The sequence below is a fragment of the Tyto alba genome, unplaced genomic scaffold (assembly GCF_018691265.1).
Source record: "Tyto alba isolate M040663 unplaced genomic scaffold, T.alba_DEE_v4.0 Super-Scaffold_40, whole genome shotgun sequence".
NCBI lineage: Eukaryota > Metazoa > Chordata > Aves > Strigiformes > Tytonidae > Tyto > Tyto alba.
Genome location: NW_024881316.1, coordinates 7646582 through 7653545, shown reverse-complemented (window position 1 = coordinate 7653545; position 6964 = coordinate 7646582).

Genomic DNA, 6964 nt, shown 5'->3' with positions numbered 1-6964 from the left:
CAGGCTTTTTTGTTGTTGTTGGCTTTTTTTTTTTCCTTGAAGTCAGATCTAATTTCTTCCAGATGTTTGTTATAGTAATGAAGAAAAGGAAAAGTTCAGTAAAAGAAAATAAAACCAATTTAAATTTTACCTGCCATTGCTTTAAAACAATTTCAACAACTGCTATGTTCTTTATGAAGGCTGTAAATTCCATTTTAACACTTTTATAATTGCTTAAGCCACAGGCAAAGTGTATGCAAAACATGATGAAATTTTTCTGTGAAACAATTTGACAGGACTGCAAAAATACCTTGGCTGCTCTACTGCTACTTTTATATAATTTCTATTCCCTTTTCTATCCTCCAACCTCTATCTCAACAGGTAAACTACATAGAATAAAAAAGAATGCATGCTATCGGTACTGGCTAAAATTTTCAGGAAGGAGTTACAAAATTGAAGTTGATTTCCAAGGAAGCATATAAAGATTACCTTTAATAAGCCTAAAATAAACATGTAATTCAAATGCTATTTTGTAATATGATGGAAGATGCATTCATATATACAGTTCTGCAGTAAAACAAGGAAGACAAATCTTGTAGGGACAGACTATTTTTGTAGTAACCGTGATATACCATGACTTATCAGTTCTTGATTCTCTAAGATAGTATCAAAACTGTACCACTGATTTGAATGGTGCTATGCATAATTGACAGGGGAGCATGAAAAGATAAGAATTACATCCAACAATGGCTAATCTATATGTTGCATTGAACTGAATCAGTGTCTATGAGCCTTTACAACTCTAGAGACTTATTGTTTTATTTTAATGTAAAATGCTTGAATAATTCCAGTAGGGTGTCCATATGCAGTGCTTTCACATTTTCTACAGATTCCTAAATCTGGCCAAGACTTTACATCTACAATATTCATCAATCTATTTAATTAGGAAGCAAAAAAATCACATCTGTAGTATGCAATGATAAGTGTCTTTATGGACGAAAAGCTTTTAAGAATTAGAATAATGATGAGAGGAATGTCCTCACATTAAAGCTTAGGGTACCTCAGGGCAAGTGAAATACATTAAGTAGGTACTTACAGCAATTATGTTTCAAATAAACTTCTGATATAAATCAGCAGTGGTCTATCAGATCACTGTCTTGGATGAGTGTGGCAGGTGCACCTGCCCCGATAAAGACCGAAACTTCTTGACAGCTGAAAGGCAAGAGTTAAAACTAGAAGCCTTGGTTTGGAGGTCAAGCTGCCCAGCCACGTGGTGACTGTGGTCATGCATACACCTCAGTTGAGGGATAGAAAGGCAGGGCCTTTTGGTCGACAGACAGGATCAATGAAACTCCTCGGTTGAGAGAAATTTCTAGACCACTGACCATACATGAATACAGATCAGATTTGAACAGGGTATAAACGGAGCCCCACTGGAGTGTGAATTGAGACAGTCTTCCCTGGAGCAGCAGGTCTTCAGTCAGGGAGTCTCTCCTTGGATTGGGATGCCACCCAAGGTAAGTCCTCAAGGTTGAGAGCCCTTGCCTTCTCAGATGAGTGATTGTGCACTTTGGGTCACCATCCCTAAAACTGAAGCTTAAATCGGCTGTGTAATATTAGTTCTGTTTGACAGACATCTGAACCTGTAGTTTACTAATATTTGTCGGAGTGCTAAACAATTCTGATTAGAATAAATCTCATTTCGAGTACCTGCCTCATCTATTTTGAGAGACCTTGTGACAATGAGCCTTTGTGATAACTAGCATGATGTTCCTAGAGTCTATTGCAAATCATAATGGTAAACAATGCAGAGCTGCAAGTAGTGTGATAAGCAGAAGTTTTTGTCAGTCAATAATTTGATGATGTAAAGGATATTACAGATATCCACATTTCACAGAACAAGTATTTATTTACTATATAGTATACTTACTGGTTAGACTTGTTTAACTACTAGAAATTTTACTGAACTCTGTAAGAAAAGCAAATGGTAGGACTGCAAGACACCAACATGTGCTTGAGCAGATCCATTAGCTAATGTCTTACAAAACAAAATGAAAATATAGATAGATACTAAACACGAAAGGATGAGTTTATAGTCAAAAGACTAGAAATTACTACTTAGAAGTTCTTGTGTGATTTTGGATTTTCACTTCAGAGCTAGATGGTAATTTGCTACATTCTGTAATGCAAGTTACCTCACTCAGAAGAGCAGATACAAAAGCATAAGCAAAGCCTCCCTAAACGTGTGTTAAAACTGCTTAAAACCCACCTCTCAAAACTTATTTAAAACAGGGAGCTAAAGGACAGACATGACCCAAAATTACCATACACTTAATGATGCTAGCCTTTCTTGCTGGACCAAACAGACTCTGGTTAGCTTTTTGATCCATTTGGGGATGAAACCTTTTGTGAGATTAAACTGTTTTACTAGAGTAACTAGTGTTGGGTACTAGTCATCCCAGGGACAAAAGGAGAACAGACAGAATGTATCCCAAGACTACGAATTTTCCAACTCATGCCCTGAGGTAACAAACTTGGTTTCATACTAGAAAGCTAAAGATCAGCACTTCTGAGACACCCAAGGCCCTTCTGAAGAGCACAAATATATTAATCTAAGAGTCACAAAAGGGGAACCATAGTTCTGTAACCCAAGCAACAATATTTGAAATGTGCTTTTCCCTATCTGAATCTTCAACTTCTGTTGAAAGTTTGACATTTTGTGTGATTCTTGTCATTCTGTTAAGTGCAAAGTGATTTCATTTGCAAAGGTGATTAGAAATGCATCTAAAAGTAACCTGAGAGAGACTGGTCTCCTATGTTGGCAGTGTTTTCAAATACCTGATGGTAGGGGTGTTCACTTTCAGTGAAAAAAAAGCTTAGTGGATTTCTTTAAAATCAAACGCAGTTTTTGATTGGGTATCATCAGGAAGTAAGTTATCAAACAATAACAATAGAGTCTTTTAATGAACATATTCAGCCTTCTGCATAATTTCAGCCTAATCAAGAAAACAGCAAACTAAAATGCAGAGTTTATTATTTGAGTAGGTTTCACCAACTTCATATTAAACGTCAACTGTTTTCTTACAGGAAAAGAAATAAAATGTGCAGTGAAAGGATAGTTCTTAATGCAATTTTGATTTTTTCAGAACTGGCCAAAAGCCAAATTTGAATGGATATGCTTTATTTGTAAAACTTATCATGCATTTCTAATTAAAATTTACTGAAGCTTTCAGCTTCACTTAAAAGAGTTAATCTTCTGAATACTTTTCAATTTCTTTTGGTTGCATTATACATAAGGAGAAACTATCATACTTTCTTAAATTAAATAAGATAGACTAATTTTTAAAACATCAGGAAATAAACCCCCAAATTTGGTTTCTAATGGACATAAATATATGCATTTTTGACAGGATTTTTTTAGTAACATAAGCTTTACTTTCTGTAAGTATTTAGTATCAGAATGTGAAAAATAAAAAGGATTTTGAAAAAAGTCAATATTTAATTATTTGTTCTTGTTGATAGAATATATGTGTTTATACATAGAAGAACATCTCACTGGGATGAATACTGAAAGAAACTAATTTGACAACACATAAAAAGTACCTAAGTCTGTTTCTGTCTTTTACTATATTAATTTAAGATGCTATTAAATGTGTGCCACTGAAAGTGGTTAACTGTTTGTAACTTTTATAAGAAATACGTTGATGTCATTCTCCTAGGTGAACAATAGCTGGTGAGACAGCAGGCATTTAGAGGGACTTAGATGATTTTTATTGAGTCTTCTATCTATATTATACATATCTAACATATAAATTTATGATTGTATATAATTTATATTAAGGTAATAACCGATTAATAATAATATAGCAGTATGATTGCTGTGGTTTAACCCCAGACAGCAACTGAGTCCCACACAGCTGCTCACTCCCCTGCAGCGGGATGGAGGAGATTATCTCAATGCACAGATTTTCTCACTTTACCATTTAGATTAAGACAGTTTAACAGGTAAAGGAAAAGCTGTGCACACAAGCAAAGCAAAACAAAGAATTCATTCACCACTCCCCATGGGCAGGCAGGTGCTCAGCCATCCCCAGCATAGCCGGGCTCCTTCATGTGTAATGGTGACTTGAGAAGGGAAACACCATCACTCTGAACCTCCCTCCCTTCTTCCTTCCTCCCCCCAGCTTTATGTGCTGTGCACAATGTCATACGGTATTGAATATTCCTTTGGTCAGTTGGGATCAGCTATCCCGTCTCCTTGTGTACCCCAGCTCACTCGCTGTCGGGATGGTGTGAGGAACAAAAAAGGCCTTGACCCTGTGTAAGAACTGAGCAGCAATAACGGAAACATCCCTGTGTTATCAACACTGTTTCCAACACAAATCCAGAACATAGCCCTATACTAGATACTGTAAAGAAACTTAACTCTATCCCAACCAAAACCAGCACAATAATGTAATGAATAAAATAATAAACAAATAAAATTATAATGTGAAAATTATAACAACGAAGATAGATGATATAGATATAGGTAGATATAGATAGTATGGCAACAGTATTTTTCTGGGTTCTATATGGAAATAGCAAGTAAACTGGTCAGAAAACATAGACTGAACTGCCATCAGCAGTGCTGATAAAGCCAAGCTCTACCCCTCCTTTGCCTCTGCAGGCCACTGTTTGTCCCGTGGTTGATTCACTGAGAAATGGCACCCAGCTCAGATTCCCACCTGTATAATGGGGGCAAAGGAACTCTTCTGAAGAGTTCATAGTTAATGTTAGTACCCTTTGGTAATCCTAGCACATAGTTTATGGGTGGTTTGGGATTTACCAGACAAAAAGAATCCCCTAAAACTTCTTTACTTCACCTGTACTTAAGTAGGACATTCTAATGCATCCTTACCTCAAGTGGTCAGGATGGTCTGAGGTCATGTATTTGAGCTGGAAACTCTCAGTTAGGCTATACTAATGCAAAAACCTGTGTGTGACAACTGAAGCACTTACAAACTCTGAAGTTCCACTGCATGCTATAGTCCTCCTCCTCAACAGCATTGTCACCAGGAATACAAAGCACAGGATACAAAATATTCACTATATGGGATTTCTGGAGGATTGCAAAAGAAGTGCAAGAGATAAGGTTTAATCTAAAAGGCATTTCATGCCCTGAAAGAGCTGTTCCACTGCCTGGAAAAATAAAGAGATTGTAAAATGTCTAAGGAATGAGCTAAAGCAGTCATGGCATCACTAGTGTCAAAAGAGATTATGCCAGTCTGAGTCTTAGTGGAACTCCTCCTTGAAGTTGATCTTGTTTAAATGTGTATTAATGATGCAATTAGGTTTTAATGGTGTTAAGTAGGAGTGGACTGTGAAGTTTGCTGATGATGTAAGGCTGAGAGCACTCACTAATAAAAGAAAATTTCAGGATACCATGCAGAAAGAACTGAGTGATCTTGCAGAATGGAGAAATAGGAAAGGGAATAAATGTGAGAACTGATAATACGCACTTCTGCTGTAAGACTTGGAAATGACTGAAGAGTCAGGACTGTTGAAGTATTAATATAGTATAACACTAAAATATGCAAATATGATCTTTGAATACATCAGGAAGGTTTTTCCAGCAGATATGAAGCAAATGTTTGACCCCTTCTCCTCCCCCTCCAACCACTTCACTTTGGTCTTCCATATTTAAACAAGATGGATGCAAACTGAAACAAGTTCAAAAAGGAATATATGAAAAACCGGTTAATCAAAGAGAGAAGATAGGTTAAATATTTTAGTATAGCAAAACAAAAGCTGCAAGGGAATATGCCTAATGTCTATAACTAAATCCTACTATTAAATACTAATGTGGTAAAGAAGTCCTTTAAAAGATAATCTTGTCACAGATATATATATGTCAATTGATTATGCACATGTGTAGGCTGGAATCGGAAGAATATGCCTTAAAGCAGAAGGTTCTTAAACAGCTTTCATAAACAAGCAGTAGAAACAGAAACTTAATCACTTCTAAAGTTTATAAAGGAGATCAATCTTTTTGTACAACAAAATTGGTTGACTCAATGACCTGGGAAGTGCCTTCTTACCCCACTGTGTTTGTACAATATCTAAACTACAGCCTTAAACATTAGGGTTAAAGTTGCAATGACTAGCTATATTCCTATATTCTTCTAGCATAAATGCACTGTGCGATCAGAGTAAAGGTCAGTTTTCTCAGAGTAAGCAGTTCCTTGGCATCAGCAGTCAATGGTATAATGAATTTCCCCAAGATCTACAACCTGAATCAGTTATTCTAAACTCTTAGCCATTGGGTATTTTCAATAAGATTGTTTCACCTGCTTAGAAAAAAAAAAATTCTCAGAGGTCTCAGTGTCTACACAGCTATACAGTATAGCCACTGCACTCCAGAAAGTCTTAGTCCTGCACTATGAAGACAGAAGTCAGACCACAGCTCTGGGGGATAGTGTTTCACCTTAGCACAGACAACAGAAATAGAATTTCTGCAATGCTATTTATTTGCAACAGAAGCAGCTTTTATTTCCTCAAAATCTTTGGATCAAACTGGTTCTGTTTACAACTAAACACGTTGCCTTTTTCCCTCTGGCTAATGATTTTTCATATTTGCTATTAAAAATTAAATTCAAATGTTTATGTCTGGCTGGGCTACTACTGATAGGACTTTGTTTTAGAGAAAATCTGTCTTCATTTACATCTAGAGTCCCAGTGGATTGTTGCCTTTGTGCTGGTTTTGGCTAGGATAGCGTTAATTTTCTTCCCACTATCTAGTATGGGCCTACGTTTTGTATTTGTGCTGGAAACAGTGTTGATTGATAATAGAGGGATGTTTTCATTATTGCTGAGCAGGGCTTACACAGAGCCAAGGCTTTTTCTGCTTCTTACCCCGCCCTGCCAATGAGTGGGCTGGGGGTGCACAAGAAGTTGGGAGGGGACACAGCTGGGACAGCTGACCCCAATTCATCAAAGGGATGTT